A 17,293-nucleotide genomic window follows, 5' to 3' on the forward strand; every position below is an offset into this window, starting at 1 on the left:
CAAGTTTTTTTTTTTTTTTTTTTTTTTTTTTTTTTTTTTTTTTTTTAAGGTTCGAAGCGACGAACGAAAGTGCAGATCGAGCGGCATGCATTGGAATACATGTCCCACTGCAGTCTTTAGATGCTACTTTTTTTCTTGTTTTCGTTGCTCATATCCATTTTCAATACTTATGTTTTTTGCTTTTGTACACTGAATTCACGCAGGAATTGTTCTCAATGCATGCACGAATAAATTTCATGCGGTTGGGCATGCACTCGCGATGGAATGCTTTCCTAATGAAATATGCTCCCATATTCTTTCTTTCTTTCTTTCTTTCTTTCTTTCTTTCTTTCTTTCTTTCTTTCTTTCTTTCTTTCTTTCTTTCTTTCTTTCTTTCTTTCTTTCTTTCTTTCTTTCTTTCTTTCTTTCTTTCTTTCTTTCTTTCTTTCTTTCTTTCTTTCTTTCTTTCTTTCTTTCTTTCTTTCTTTGTGCGTACCTCATTCACTTTGCTTTTGCTACACTCGCCACGAGAAATGAAAACAAGGCTGCACACGGCCGTATGGGCGCGGCGAAAAGGGCACGAAGTTCGCGAAGCTAAAGGAACAAGCTCCCCACAGGCTCCTGTGTGGATGCACCCGGCCCGATTCACAGAAATGGAGGCAAGACGAGGTTCGAGAGTGGGAGCAGCCCCGTCGGCGCACGGTTGCTTGGGAAAACATTGAAGGGAAAACAAGGCGTGGGAGGAAAGCCTAGCAGTGAGCAAGAAACAGGAAATTTTTTGAAAAACAAAATAAAGATGTACAAGTATGTCGAGGACAGAAATGGAGCAGGAATGACAGGAGAGAAAGAAGGGATCACTTCAACGTAGCGCGATGCTACCGTCGCGCTTAAAATCTCCCTAGAGGGATCCAATTCACCGAGCTTGGCTTACCACTCTATGCTTGCTTCTTTTTCTTTAGACTGACTGGGTCGAGGACGGACACCTGCTATAAATATGACAAATACGCACATATAGTACACAACATGTGTGTAAGTTTGGCGCTCAAGCACTAGTACATGCGCCAGTCCTAAACTTTGCGAGCTTCCCAATTTTGTAATTTTATGCAACTACGCGGCGGCTATAAGGTCAACACGCGTGACACTCGTGCTATGTTTACCCGAACGTTTCTGTGGTTTTCATATACTGTGTATGTTTACACGCAGTTTGCAGCTTTTATGTGCGTAATTTGATGCAGACAGAGCTACTCTTCTTTGTCTCCTGACCACGCACTAGCGGCAGTACTCGACTCAATTACATTTCAGGCGTTTGTATTCCGTAGCACAAAGACAAACAAGGGCCGAAGGGGAGCTTACAGGGTGCTATAGTCTGCAGCGAAATTTGTGTTATCAGAGTAACAAGACGTAACCAAAATACCTGCGCACATCTTCTGCCCAGGGTCAATATTGACCAAGTAGGCCTCAGTCTCTCACGTATCTCTAGAATGCTTCACACGCTCTCCCTTTCCCTGCACTCTCCGTTCCTTTGCTCTCGCCGACGGACCCATTTGCACGCGTGCACGCTTTCCCTTTTTAGCTCTTGCGCAGCAGGTAGGATTAAAACCCCTTTGTACGCGTCATTTGTCAGCATCGTTGTGCTTCCCAATGAGGAGGCGAGCAGAAGATTTTAGAGCTCGAGCAGCCTTCACGTCGCGACACCATCGAAACATCGACTATCCCGTCTATTGTTCTCTGTGGTCACGTCGTGCAGCTAGACTTGATGGTCAGGTTCATTTATGAGGGGACGGTAATCACTATTGCTATTTTATTCCGAGGAAACTAAACAATCGAAAACATTGCTGCTCTTACTGATGGTTCATGTTTACAGAGCTCTGTTTCCGGAGGCAACCTAGTTGTAATCAATTTCTGCAACTCTAACGGGTTAAAAAAATGCCCACGATTACGTTACTTTCTAATGCGAAATTTGAGCGCAGCTCATCAGCTGTTTCATCTTTTCGGTGTATTGAGAATAAGATTTCGAGCAAGACACGCATGTGCAATTACAGACTTTTTTTTTTTCACACGTATTCCTTCAAGAAACGTTCCACTAACAGCTCTTGGCTGTCATGAAAGAAGCTTGGTGGTCGGAGAAATGAAGAGAGCAATTGAGTTATCAGGAGGTTGCGGGAGGCAGCGCGTCGGCCCATAGGAACGTTAAGTGACGAAGAGATAGCAACGACTGACTGATGCCGCTGATGCCGCTAGCGAGTGAAGCGAGTGAGAACGGGATGCACGCACCGTGATCCGCTGATAGCGAGCCGGCGTTTCGGCAACCGAAGAGCACCCTCGCCGCCACGCACGAAGAGGGGGGACCACCTCCTCCTCTTTCTGCATGGCGGCGACAGTGGTCTACGCAGTCACGTTGTCTTGACTCGCTATCGGCGACAGCGGCATCAGTCAGTCGCTGCTAACGCTGCCTCCGGCGACCCCCCTTCTTTCCCTCGTGTTCTCCGGTTGCTGCGCGCGCTCCTGTCCCCATCGTTCACCGCTGAGTGTACCTCTCCCCCCATCTTTCTTCCTGCGAGGCTCCGGTTGCCGAAGCGCCGGGTCGAATTGGGGAGATGAAAGGGGGGCGGAACTGGTTGCGAGGCCGACGCCGATGACGACGCAAAACCCAGCAACGGGCGCCAAAGAGCTGCGCTTTATAAAAAAAAACAAAAATGTAAAAACTCTATTCTGACCCAAATTTGCGTTCCCAGAGAAAGCCTCTTTCAAAAACATAATGTTTATGCTTATGACACAGCACACAAATCAGCAGAGTGATTTTATGTATTCTACAGTTCTGCATTAACCTGTTTAAATGCTTGTATTCGTGACACACTTTAATATGGGGATAAGTTCTAAATATAAGTTTTCGAAATAAGAAGCCAAACGATAGGTACTGACCAGATATCTTACTGCTATCACTGCATCAATTGCTGCCCACGTTGATGTGGCCTCGATCCAAGGATTTTATGTATATATTGAAATGTGGATGTGGCCTTTAACCCGTCCAGAAAAGGCAACTCATGAGGGGACGCGAAAGTTCAATGCAGCGGTTGGTGCATGAAAAAAAGAAATGGTTATCACTTGGTTGGGATTATAGAGTTTAACGCCCTAAACCGGCTCTGATTGCGAAAGATACCGTGGTGGAGGACTCCGGAAAATTCGACCACAGGGGGTTCTTTAGCGTGCACTGACGTCGCACAGTAAAGGGGGCATCGGGCGGGATTTAATCCCGTGCTCGAAACAGCAGTCGAGCGCTGAGGCACCTTAGTTTGAATAAAGGTTTATAATGTGCGTAGATTATACTGCCGCCAACTATTCAAATCTTTATTTGTTGTTGTTTTCGACAGCCGCCAGCACGTCGCCGTACCACTGTGATTATAGCACGCGAAACGGTTTTGTTTATGCTCGTTGTCGCATGACGCGGCTTATTTGTAGCCTGAGATGCACAGACATTTCCCGAGTGATGGCAGCGAAGTACAGCTATTTCCGTACTGTTCCACACTTTTCCAGATTCCTTCAGCCGGTTAGCTAGATGGTTGCTCGCCAAATTTAAATTGAGCGCTGCCAAATTCTACGGGCATTCTGAGTCTGACGACTGACGAGCACGTTTGCTGCTAGTTGCTTAGTTCTTTGGCGGGCGCAAGTGTCTTCGTTTCTGTCGACCGGGCTTGTCATAATTACGTGAAAATACGAAGGTAATAATGCATTGTTGGTAAATGAAACACTAGGTATTGTTTTTAGTCATCATCATCATCACCACCATCATCATCATCATCATCATCATCATCATCATCATCATCATCATCAGCCTGATTATACCCACTGCAGGGCGAAGGCCTCTCCCATATTTCTCCGCTTAACCCCTGCGAACTTCTTAATCTCATCCGCCCACCTAACTTTCTGCCGCCCCCTGCTACGCTTTCCTTCCCTTGGAATCCAAGATGCCATTTCTACATTTCCATTTCGGCCACCCTATTGGAAGCCGAAAACGCCACCTTGGGGTACGAGATTCTGCTTAGCCTTCGGCAACCTTCCTTGATCATACAAAATATTGGCCTCTCGGACAGTTTGGTGAACGGCAGCGCAGGGTTCCTGGGGGACCTGTTAACGGTCTCATGTTCTGCTCTTAACAGCGAAGTTTAAGTGTCCCCGCAAATTTTGGTGCATATTTAGAAAAATATCAGGCAGAGTAATAGAAAAAAAAAAGAAAAAAAAAGCAGAAGTCGATCTCAACTACCGCTTTTTGCGTTCAAAATGCAGCGTAATTAGGTGATCCACAAAACTATCGAGGAGTAGTGCGTTTAACTGCGCTTTGATACGTTTTCGTAAAAATTACGGGGGTGTGCTCGGACCTCCTTACGTGCGGAAATGCGAAGGCACTTTGAGTTCTGTTACGCCGCCAGGTGCATTCGCCCACACTACGGTCGCGCACCTCACCCGCACTTGCCCAGATGGCTTATATGTAGACGTGTTTACCTAGGTTAAATGAAGGAACTGTGCACATTGAACTTCGTGAAGACGATAACAATCACTGCACAACGCAAGAGTGTGTTGCAGTTGTACACGATGTGCGACCAGCTTCGGCGATAGTAAAACGTCAATTTCAACATTAAATCAATAGGCTACAAAGAATAAAACCATGTCAGCTACGCTGTTGAAATAGGCAATAAAGAAAAAAAGAGACAAAAAACGGCGATAGCATAGTGCTCTTGTGCATGGGCGAGCTGATTTGTTCGTTCCGGTGGGGCTAGAAACCCAATCGCGGACAATGTTTTTCTGTCTACTGACAGATTGTGCGGGCAAGCTATGCCGATACGGTCTGTCCATAATTCCTTTCCATGCCACTCACGAGACAAGAAGTGCCTTCCCAATGAAACTTCTCTGACTAGCGGTCGCTGCTCAAAGGCTGTTGGTGTGTCTCGATAGCAGCACTGCCGGATCCGGTGATATCGAGGCACCCTAAGAAACTGTGGAAATCGTACTATATTTCGTTTGAATAAATTTTCTCTTATTATCCGCTAGGTGACGTTGCCCGATCACAATCACTATGGAATGTAGAATTACAGGTCTGTACCGCCGACAGAATGTATGCATGCTTCCTGCTCATGCTGATGAAGAAGACGCCAGGTTTTCTACGACATAACAAAAGTGTGGTAAAATTTTGTATTACCGAGTAATGTTATATTTGGTGCCAATTTTTAAAATTTTAAATATGAGCTAGTAGGACGGGAACTGTGAAGATTATTGCTAAATATCTGAAGCTGTACTAGAATTTCAGATACAAAATACTGCGTGATATTTGCGCCTCTTCGTCCTTTCTTTTAAGAATAAAGGGTACCATAAATTGGGCCGACACGTTCAGCTCGTCACTCTCTGAAAGCTAACATAATATGTGCCGTGTTAGTGTGCAATTGCGCACCCAAAGGAAATATTATCAACGCTTAATAGTCTTTTCTGCACTTATAATAGCACGGTACATCGAAAGAAACAACAACTAATCTGGATACATAGCACCCATGGAAGACGCGAAGCTATCCACAAACCGCGCCTTCTTGCAAACGTGAATAAATCAGTTAGGCTGACAAAGTAATTCTAGTCACGTACCAGACTTGAACCATTCACGTGGATTAATAGAGTTGGAAAGGAGACGGGGCACCGTCATGTAGGTGACATGTTAACCGCAAAGTCTTTCATTTAAACTCAATATGCATAATTTCATACCCTGCTTCTAAGAAGAAGAAGTTAAGAACTGCATTTAAAGACGAATAGCTGGATACTTCATGAAGACTTCAGTTTTTTCGTGTTTGAGTGGCGGGTCAAAAATGCTAGAAAAATGTAGCAATCGTGTTTTGCGAATGTTTCGGAAAGTATGATACTAAATTTAAGTCCCACAGTTTCAGCCCACGGAAGGTGTAAGGGTGTTGCAAAGAAAATGAAGACAAAATAATTTTTGAGGGCCCGTCACATTGCTTTGAAGCAGAATGGTAAAACTGGAAAGAGGCTTCAAAGGCGATTAGTCAAAAGACAGGGCTTGCATATTCCAGCAGCCTCAAGTGTTTTGGATGTTTTCTGCTACTCATGCTTGCTCTCTAGTTGAAGACTGTTTTCGTACCAAGAAATGCTTTCTTATTGACTACCTTCGCTTCTATTATCTTAACAGTAAAACTTTTGTTTTCTTCGGGCGAATAGTAAAGGCAGAGAAAAAATGGGACGTGGAACTCCGATAGCAGTGGTTCCCCGCTGACCACGCTAGCATCGATTGATTTCGACAGCTGCCACAGACCGACGTCTAGCTACATGTAGCTTGGCTCCTTAGCTCCGTTCCACGCAACAGCCGTGCTGCGTCTTCAGGTCAGATGAAAGTTGCATTACAGTGCGCAATAAATATCTTGTTTTGTAGGTACCTTGATGCAGGTAGACGGGGCACAAAAAAGCTGGTACGAAGAAAAAGGACGTAGCGACAACTGTCACGACATCGCAGGCACAAAATTCAGCACGCAGTGCTCTGCGACACTGAGGCGCGCATAAACGGACCATGCTGCAATCTCCAGGAAGAAGTTGGCGTAAGGGAGCTGCGGAGGGAGCGGATTCTAAATGCGAGGGAGAATGCGCGACACGTCACAACCGATGCGTTTCTGTCTTCCTGCTCTTGCGGCGAAAGAAGCGAGGAAACGAGACAAGGCGACGCAAAAGGGATGCTGTGACGAAAAGGAAAGGACAGTGTGGTGCACGACGTAAGAGACCGGACGTGACAGTTTTTGGTTGCACGCGGACTGGTGAAAGGAAAGTTCGGAATTATTGCCAGAATACGAGTGCCGGTCTATTCAAAGAACGAAGAGAGAAAAAAATTCGAAAGGCATGAAACAGGAGTGCTGTTCTTGTCGTGATGTTGACGCTAGCATGTGCACAAGCGGAGTAACGAACGCTTCCCGAAACGGAGGCTTTTTTTTTTTTTTAACTCTTGCTGTCAGTAACGACCGCAGTAGAAAAATCAGAGCGGCTTCAAGCCGAGGGCTCGAAAAGTTAAGCAGAGATGAGCCCATCCAGCGAAGGGAGCAGCGATTGTGTGTGCCAGCAGGAAGGAATGAAAACAACAAGAAACGAAAGAACAGCTACAAGAATGAAAATTGCCAACAAATTAAGGGAAAGAGATGTGCTAACGATGGAAAAAAAGAACCAAGGAGAGCACAGTCGGAAGTAAAGAACTGGGAACAGGGAATGAATGCCGTCGTTTGCGAAAAAGAGGAGCGTGTTGGGAGCGCCGAACTGGTGAGGATTAAAAGTAGTAGTTTGAAGATAAATTTTGTTCTCCGTAAGTTGCGTAATGTATTTTTCAATGCTATTCCGCATAGATTTAGAAGTAGTGTGGCAGTGTCTTGGGACACAGCAGATAGAAGGTGCGGCACTGACGTACAGGAACTTACTATGTACTATATAAGAAAGCCCAGTACCTAAGAAAGGAAACAACTGTAAATTCGAGACCGGTAGCGCGCTCAGAATGGGCCAGACAGGAAATTATAAGCCAGTCTGGTTGTAAAGGTAAAGATTAAGGGAAGTGCCGACAGTGTGGAGAAACGCCTCTGCTTGTGAATTGAAGCTCACCAGCTTACTGTGGTAAAACCTCGAAAGAGTTTTCGGGAGTGAAACTAAATCCATATTTCTTAGACTGTTCGGGAGAACTTTTTATCAGTAATCGTCGGTTACAACAATAAGGTGACTCTACTGCTTTATATCTTATTTTTTAAATTTTGGAGGCAGAATAATTGTGATCCTCATAGAGGCAGGGAGAAATTCGGGTCGGTGTTTGAACTTTGGGTAAGCAATTTTAGTAGAAGGTCCCATATAAATGATACGCTTCGTACTTTTTCTTAAGAAGAGTATTATTCGGAGCCATGACTTGGACGGAGCCTGAGCAGCAGCGCTCAGGCTTTCGCCTTTCTCCACTGCAGATTCTGCAGTGCTTTCGAAATTTTTTATACTGCCTCGCGATGCATCACAACTGAAATCACAATTGTGGAATGAGCTTCTATTAGAACACGGCTTTAATATCAAGGATTGCAAGCAGGTTGTACACGGCCAAGAGGTGCGAATTCCTCCCGGTAGTCGCTAGGTTACCCGGTGCCGACTCTATTCTTTGCTGGTGTTCGAGACGGAACCTCAAAGGGAAAACAATACAAAGGCAAATAAACAAACTTGGAGTGCAGACAATATAACCCATAAAGCTTGCTTTCATGCAGACTGATATAAGTACTGGGGTCCTTGCATCCACAATGCGTCCTCTTCAAGCGACCCGCGCTATCCTTATTGTAATCGAGCTGCTGGCAATTTCCTCTTTGGCTGAGATCATATCTGTGCGTCTGCACTGATACTTGGTGACCTCCGACTGTGACGCTGCCCTTTACGGACTGGCGACATGAAGCTACATAGAATGAAGTAGCAAAGAAGGTCTGTCTTCTGCCTATAGGTAGTTGTCCTATATCTTATGCATATGACGAGCTTTCGCCGAGCATCGACAGAGGAGAAGAATGGTTGGACGGAACGGTAGAGAAAAAAAAGGAGGAAGGGCAGAAGGACGTTCGTGCTGTTTGCCGCGCTCAAGCTTCGTTCGATCCCCCCCCCCCCCCCCCCCCCGCCCGTGCGTACTACGCACGTAACAGTTGTGGTGAGAGGTGCTTGGGTATCGAAAACGGAGCTCTCCATCTATCGAAGTAGCCGTAGACTCTCTGGTTTGCCACCAGTGCCATCGGACATGACCGAAGACAGTACTACCGAGCAACCGCGACCATTCACGGCGAACAACTGGCCACATTATCGAAAGCCCCGCTAACTCTTTGGACAACCTGAGGAGGACGTTCACGAGTGGCTGAAGCACTACGAGAGAGTAAGAAAATATAATCGCTGGAACGCTGCTACTAAAGTGGCAAACGTGGTGTGCTTCCTTGCCGCCACTCCTTTCGACTGGTTCGACGATTACGAGGATTCACTAAGTACATGGGCTACCTTTACAAGCGAGATCAAGAAAAATTTGATGGACGAAGCTGCAAAGAAGAGACATGCAGAGTAGACATTGCTTCACCCGGCGCGAGTACCAGGAGAAACTTGCACTGCATACATCGAAGCTATCTTAAAGCTATGCAAGCTAATGAATCCCAGTATGCTTGAAGAAGACAGAGCCGACCATCTCCTGAAAGCAATTGCGTAAGATGTTTATAACTTCTTGATTAGCAGAGTCTGAGCACCACCGCTGAAGTTATAAAACATTATAGAACATTTGAAGCTCTGAAGCTGCGTCGAATCACCCCTAAATTCGAAAGACTGGCTAATGTCACTTCTGTTGCCAGTGTTGAAACCTGTTCTCCACTTTCTATGGCTGATATGATACGAGAGGTTGTGCGTAAGGAATTGTCTAGATCCAAGAATACCGTTTGCCATGAAGAACATCTGCGGTGCTGTGGTGCACCCTAAGTAGATGTCGCCGCCCTGTCAACTCCGTGGGTCCAATCTAGTGGCGCTTCGGATATGGATGATCGGAGCAACTCTGCTCAACGTTATGCTGACCAGCCGATGAGAAGGAGGTCCGCCTACCCTCGAGACGTGGTGCGTCAGCGAGAGCCTAGCTACAACCAACGTCGCGATATTGTCACCCAGGAACCTTATGCCGATCGCTGGTGCCCTCCGCGTTTGGGTTAAGGTGTGGCATTGCAGGGCATATGGGTAGATATTACCGTCGCCGTTTCCCGACTGCTCAAAACTACCGACCTCCGGCGAACATTCACGGACGACCGCACACCGAATAGCAGCGATAAAGACAAGTCTAGATGAACAGCTCGACGGCAGTCAGAAATTGTTCACCACAACATCGTTACGATTTTTTTATCTGTTCACTTTGTATTGCGCGTGTGGTGATCAGTTCAAGACAGGTGTGTGTGTGGGGGGCACACACTTGTGCTCCACCTTTAAGGGCACGATTCGACAGCTTTAAAGGGCTTTTTTTGCCGACTCCCCTTTTCAGATTCTTAGAGTCCATTAGTCTTGCTACTCGCTTAGTCAGTAATCTTGTATTAGTGCCTCTATTATATATCAAACACATTAGCATTCGTGAGATGCCACATGATGGGAAAGACTTCCGAATTTTGATATGTTTTATATAAAACACTCTCTTGACCGAGCCGTACGGCAGTGACTTGGCGGCCTACGGGTAGCGCCCGTGTCTTATTCGGCATACAATTGTCCCGGTGGGTTTGATTCTCGGCTCACCCTTCCATCTCTAAGGCGGAGGCCGTGTTGGCAGCGCTGCCAATTAACTTTGTTGCGCCATGTAGTCTTGTGATGTAGCGCAACCATCCACCACCTGCGAGAGCCGTGCCAATGATATTTAGCCCATAACGCCGGCGCAAGCTTTTGGTAAGGTGCCTTAAACGCTATTGCGCTGAAAACGGCAGCTTCTAAGAAAAGTCGCTAGGTGCAGAACTTAAAAAGGAAAGCCATTCAAGCAACCGCCGCTTGGAAGAACCGAGCGATGCCCTTACGGTACATAAATTTAGCACTCTCGGAAGATGCTGACCAAGGAACAAAAACAACGCTGGTTGAACTTTCTCCATCCGCGCGCTGGCGTTAATGACATCACTGAAGCAATCGAAATCAGTGTCAGCATTACTAGGTGGCGTTCAGAAGGTAGGTAAGTGTTAGTTTTCGCACTAGCAGATACAAGCTTGTGATATGATATCCGAGTGGCGTGAAGCGAAGATTTTGTTACAGCGAAACAAATGAAGGTAAGCAAGTAAGGGATATAACCGGTAAAAAGAACAAGATGAAGACCAAAGTACAGAACTGCACAGGGTGGTACTATCACGCGTTTCATTTCTTTTTATAATACCTCGCATGGCATCTCCCAAATTCGGTGTGCGTGTGGAATGCAGCATGTGCTTTTCACAAAGTAGCAACACCACCTAGGCTGCGTTCTTGTTTCACCACGCCGGAAAAAAAGATCAGTGCAGGTATGTGCGCTGCGTCGTCTTACTTTATGTATTCGCAGTAGACAACGTGAGAAAGGTGCAGAAAACCACGACTGCAGCACCGTTAGTTCCAGAGACGTCCACGGGCGCCACTTAATGTACGGGCGGGTATGGGAAGCTGCGAAACTATGTGCTTAAGAACGTTAGTACGAACGTGCAAACGAGGCCTAGGGGTAGAGTATCTGACACCGGAATCGAAGCGTTTCTCAGGATTCCATTCTCTATCTCAACCTTCCATCTTAAAGGAGCTGCCCGATTTGAATGCTTGTATCAATCCGGTCATATTGACACGCTGCATTCTTTATTTTGCCTCTGTGCTGATCGCGAGCGTGTGCCTCCTCGAGGCGAAGAAACCGACGTTCGTCTCCTCGAGGCGAAGAAACTGAAGTTCTTCTGTCGAAGCGGGCCTGCTAGTTTCCTGCCGCACTGTGACTTCTGTTACTCCTGTGTCCCGCGGTGACTTCTGATCAGAGACTTCACACCGTGACATCTGGGGGAGGTGCTGGGTAACGCAACCCATTCTCCGAACACCTCCAACCAGCCGAGACTTCAGCCCTCAAGGATCTCCTACCATCGAGATTACGCCTACCCATCAGAGTAGCCGACGGCTTCGAGGGCTTGATCCTGAATTCGCGCCTCTACAATTTTCTCGTACTGCGAGGCCGCCACCATCTTCTCCAGCACCACCTTCGGAGACAACACCACCACCAGTAATGACGCAGGTAGACACCACTGCCCCCTCCTTCGTGTTGCAGCAGCCGCGGGAGATACCCATCTTCCAAGCCTTTCCCGGCGACGACCCGGAAGACTGGCTAAATAAATTTGAGCGAGTAGCCCAGTACAATCGCTGGGGCGACGACCAGAAACTGCAGCATGTATTTTTTTCGCTCGACGGTTCAGCTCGTACATGGTTTGAAAATCATGAGACTACTATCACAACGTGGAGTTCCTTCAAGGACCAGTTCCTGCAAGCTTTCACCACCGTTTTTCGGAAAGAACGCGCCGAGCTGCTCCTACAGACGAGAGTTCAGCTCCCTAACGAGAGCGTCCTCGTTTACTTCGAGGACATGACGAGGCTATTCCGTCGCGCTGATCCAAACATGTCCGAAGAAAAAAAACTTCACTATCTCATGAAGGGAATTAAGGAACAGATCTTCGTTGGATTAGTGCGATGTCCCCCCAAGACCATCAGGGAATTTGTATCCGAGGCCACTACCATTGAGAGGGCTCTAGAGATGCGATCTAAGCACTACGAGCGGCCGTCCATCCCTATTGCTGCCGCCATCGCGGACATTGGTAGCACTGACGTGCTCCGTGAGACCATACGGGCCATCGTACGCGAGGAGCTGCAAAAACTATTTTCGACGGCAGCACCCCCTCAAGTATCCAGCCTTTCTCAGATGGTTCGGGAAGAGGTCAACCAGGCACTCAACCCACCCGAGCCATTCCCGACAATGCCACCACAGCAGGCCATGACCTACGCCGCAGTCACTCGTCGTGCCTGTCCACCTCCCAGTCAGCACCAAGCAACCCCTGCATACACTCGTCAAGCACCTCCCGCTCGAATTTCTCAGGTGCGTCCACGCAAAAGCGACGTCTGGCGCACTCGGGATAATCGCCCGCTGTGCTTCCACTGTGGCGAAGCTGGTCACCTGTTCCGCGATTGCTATTACCGACGAATGGGTCTGCCGGGATTTAGCGCCGACGCACGAAAGCCGCAGCGTGGTGAACGACCCCCTGCCATTGACGCGTACTTGGCTGAATCATCCGGAACGCCCTATGACTACTCGCGGTCGCCTTCACCGCGCCAATACTCTTCGCAGACACGTGGTAATGCCGGCCTGACGCGGGTCCGCTCCCCTAACCCCCATCGGGAAAACTAGACGCGGCAACCTTTGGAGGGAAGGTTACTCATCGACGAAATTCTCAAGCTCCTCCACCGCTGCAACCGGATGGCCACTCCGTTTCACGACGACACGACGCGCACCACAACGATCCGCTGCCTCGGCGCTCCAGTTCTCCGACGACACGAAATCAGCTAGTACCACACCGCAGCCGTGACCGGACCCCGCGACGTTCCGGTAACAGCACAGCCGTAACCGCCGACCTGAACATTTCAGTGGACGGAACCGACGTGACAGCGCTTGTGGATACCGGCGCCGATTATTCTGTGATGAGTGGGCCTTTCGCCGCCACTCTGAAAAAGGTGACTACACCCTGGACAGGCCCACAAATTCGTACCGCCGGAGGCTACTTGATAACGCCGACCGGTACCTGCCCTTCTAGGGTAACTGTGCAAGAAGAAACGTACTTAGCAACCTTCGTCGTACTTGTCCAGTGTTCCCGCGACGTCATCCTTGGCATGGATTTCTTAGCAGAGAATGGAGCCGTTATCGACCTGCAGACTAAGTCAGTGACCTTATCGACTGAGAACGCAATACACAGTGCTTCAGAGCGACCGACAGCACTGCACATCCTTGATGATCACGTCACTATTCCGACCCGTTCCAGCGTGATGACGTCTGTGGCTGCGAATACACTGCGAAACTTTGAAGGTGTCGTGGAGAGTAAACAGATCTTACTTTTCGAACGCAGTCTTGCTGTAGCCAGAGGAGTCGTTCGCCTCGAAGACGGCAAAGCAGACGTCCTACTCACAAATTTTGGCGGTGAGCACCAGCATTTAAGCACTGGGACTGTAGTGGCCCATATTTGCGGTATCACGCATGTTCGAAAAGCCTCTGTACTTGCGACGCTGTCATTGACCGAAATGGAGAGGCCTACCACCGATTTACACTTCGACATTAACCCTGCGCTTTCTCAACTGCAGCATCGCCAAGTGAACCAGCTCCTCCAGCGCTATCGGGCGACCTTCTCCAACTCTTCACGTGTTGGCAGAACCGATCTCGCCAAGCATCGCATTATTACGGATGATACCGTGCCACCTCTCAGACAGTCACCTTACCGAGTGTCTCCGACTGAACGCGCCGCTATCACCCGCCAAGTGAAAGAGATGCTTCGCGACGATGTCATCCAGCCCTCGCGGAGTCCATGGGCTGCACTTGTCGTTCTTGTGAAGAAAAAGGATGATACGCTGAGGTTTTGTGTGGATTACCGCCGGCTAAACAAAGTTACAAAGAAAGACGTCTATCCCCTGCCACGCATCGACGATGCTTTGGATCGTCTCTGCTCCGCGAAATATTTCTCTTCAATGGACTTGAAATCCGGATACTGGCAAATAGAGGTAGATGAGAGGGACCGCGAGAAAACGGCGTTTATTACTCCGGATGGGCTCTACGAGTTCAAGGCTATGCCCTTTGGTCTCTGCTCTGCTCCGGCTACTTTCCAACGGCTTATGGACACCGTACTTGCAGATCTCAAGTGGCAGACATGTCTCGTTTACCTTGACGACGTTGTGGTCTTCGCTCCAACGTTCGAGGAGCACCTTCGGCGCCTTGAAACTGTTTTGCAAGCCATAACATCCTCTGGCCTTACGTTAATGAACGAGAAATGTCATTTTGCTTATACGGAGCTCAAGTTCTTGGGGCACATCGTAAGCCACGCTGGTGTAGGAGTGGTCGCATGACAAGGCACGACCGAGTGATCAGTCATTGCCTATCCATGTCACCAGCCAACCACTACCGGCGAGAAGCATGCGAGTGATTTTTCGCTCACTTAGCCTAAAATACCGGGGCAGAATGTTATGAAGGACGTTAGCTTTAACGTCGTTAAAAAAAAAAAAGGACAGAAAGGTGTATAGAATGCAACGTATGCGTGTTAGTATTCCGGCTGATATAAAAAATGTTCAATCCTGTTGAAAGAATAGAAAGGAGGGAAGTCTGCACATGTATTCTGGAACTTCGCTTCTTTAATGGTTGTTTTCCGCTCTATTTTCATTACGAAAGTGAAATCGCAATCACGCATTAGAACGCTTTTCGGTGCTGTTGCCTAATGTTTGACATGGGAATCATGAAACAGTGCTTGTCCAGTAGCTTCAATAATAAAGAGCCAAAAGGTGTTTAGAAAGATTGACAACTTTCTGTTCATTTACGTTCTTCAGCTATTTTTGCCTTTTCCGTCAGAACGTCGCTATAATCGAGGCGTAGCAGTATAGGCGGCTTCGTGCGGGCAAAGGGAGTCTCCTTCGGGGATTGGACACGCCGTCTTGAACCCGCCATAAGAGCGTGAGCCGACACCGGCTGCAGTCGAGCAGCAGCGCACTTTGCTCCGAGCATGCTGCGATTTCTCGCGTCCTTGGACTCACCCTCCCCTTTTGCTCCCCATTTCGTCCCCATGTGTTCTTTCCTCTTTATCCCCCACACTACGGCGCCCAGGGCCGGAAAGCAGGACCAAGCTGGTGGAAAAGAAGTGGAGCGGGTGTAAAGGGGGAATAGTGGATGTGTTTGGCTTCGAACCTAGCTTAGCTGAAGGTCGCTCTTGATTTTTTTTTTTGAGTAAGTACTAAGGCGACGGAGTTCTTAGAAGAACAAGCGTGAGGTAGTTTATTATTATTATTTTTTATTGCTAGACAGGATACCTTCATCGCTCCATGAGGCTTCTCTCCTAGCTTGCGTAAAGTTTTTGTGGAAAACCATCGCACGTTGTCGGAATTCGTTTTAAGCCGAGAGAGAGAGAGAGAGAGAGAGAGAGAGAGAGAGAGAGAGAGTAGACTATGGCTACAAAAAAAGAGTTGGTCTTTTGAAAATACTTTATAGAGGTAAAATGAAAACGTTATGGATGTTCTTTAACCAGGCGTACTAGAGCTAGCTTATCTACGTGAGCCGCCGATGTCGGCCTCGTCCGCTAAGGAGGCTCATTGCGTCAGAAGCACGCGCTCAACTAAGGTTAACTGTGACAATTTATTGAAACTGCCGAAACAACTTTTGTAAATTCAGGCACAGCCAGTGAATAGAAATGAAGGTCGGATGTTGAAGTTAGTTGAGTAAAATGGGGTCCTCGGCTGTGAAGGATACGCAGGGTGCCACTCACGGGCGGCACTTCCTTTTCCGGGCTCCAGCCATGGCATTGCATGTGCGCAGTAGGCGCCAGGTAAACCAGCGTAAATCTACGTTAATACGTCTCCTCAACTGTAAGGTCTGCAATTTCGCCAAGTACACTGCTGATTCCCTTCCTGTAGAAGAAGGAGAGGGTTCTTTAGGAGGAGAGGGGAGGGGCGGCATACCCCAGACTCCCCCCCCCCCCCCCTTCTTTTCTTTAGAGGGGGGGGGGGGGCGGTGAGATCGCGGGAACCCCGAGGAACACTAGCTGCAAACTCGCTAGAAAGGAACAAGTATGAAAGTAATCCCAGTCAAGCCGCACCTGTAAAAAAGGAAAACTCGAGGAAAGGTTAACTTTTGTACGGGCCGAGAAAATAATCGTCGTCAATAATGAAGCAAAACGAGAAGTTGCGACACCGTGCCGTTTGTGGAAGGCATAATGTGTGCTCATTACCGTGTTGTATGTATTTCAGGATGTATTGCCCTTTTACCAAAGCGTATTTTCGCATTAAATACAACGCGCACATAATGCGGAGTGTCCGAGACGGCAATATAGGTTACGACCGTTCAGCGTCTAGCACTGCTGTCTTACGTGCTGACAGATACCGCGAGCCCACTGTACTCGTGCTCCCGTTTCTTACTAGCGTGCCGAAACGACTGCAGCCTTGTCCACCCTCGTCGTTTTTAATCATTCCATGAGGCATTGGAAGTAAGCCCGCAGCATTGCGTTAAGTAGGTAATAATTGCGCTTCAGTTGTTTCGTCTCAAGTAATTTTATTAATGAAATTCTTAAGTTAGTCAATTCTTATGACCCACGCACACCTTAATGCTGATGGTGATGAACGCTATCTTGCACTATTAGGCACGAGACCTTTAACAACACTTTTATGGCTCCGGGTTTTGCCAATTTATCTTACGGTCCTTCGTGTTCACAAATAAATGAGAATAATTTCGCGATAGTGAAATTATTAACTTTTTGAAATATTTTAGATATTATGCTTTTATTAAAATGTGCTCGAAACATTTTGTAATTTTTTTACCGTGTCCCCGGCGTTTCTTCTATACATATTCCTAACTTTTAGGTAATTAAAAATTACAGCATGGTTTTGAGTTTGTAAAGTTAGTTATACAGCTTTAGCAGACTTATGATAATGAGGAAATGGAGATATGTTAGAGTCGATATTTTAGACTGCACACTCTTACCACTAGGGCTATGCGGCTGGACCCGATGGCTTTGGAAGCAGAATTGTGGTAAGTGCCGACGAGGTCATATTGAAGTAA

General features: G+C 47.5%; 1 protein-coding gene across 2 annotated transcripts in view; it reads right to left on the minus strand.

Moving 5' to 3' along the window:
- Positions 1-17,293, minus strand: part of Elk (Eag-like K[+] channel) — a 365,673-nt gene that overhangs the window by 62,697 nt on the left and 285,683 nt on the right. The window lies entirely within an intron of this gene.

The sequence above is a fragment of the Amblyomma maculatum genome, chromosome 2 (assembly GCF_055883805.1).
Source record: "Amblyomma maculatum isolate TAMU_Amacu chromosome 2, ASM5588380v1, whole genome shotgun sequence".
Classification (NCBI taxonomy): Eukaryota; Metazoa; Arthropoda; class Arachnida; order Ixodida; family Ixodidae; genus Amblyomma; species Amblyomma maculatum.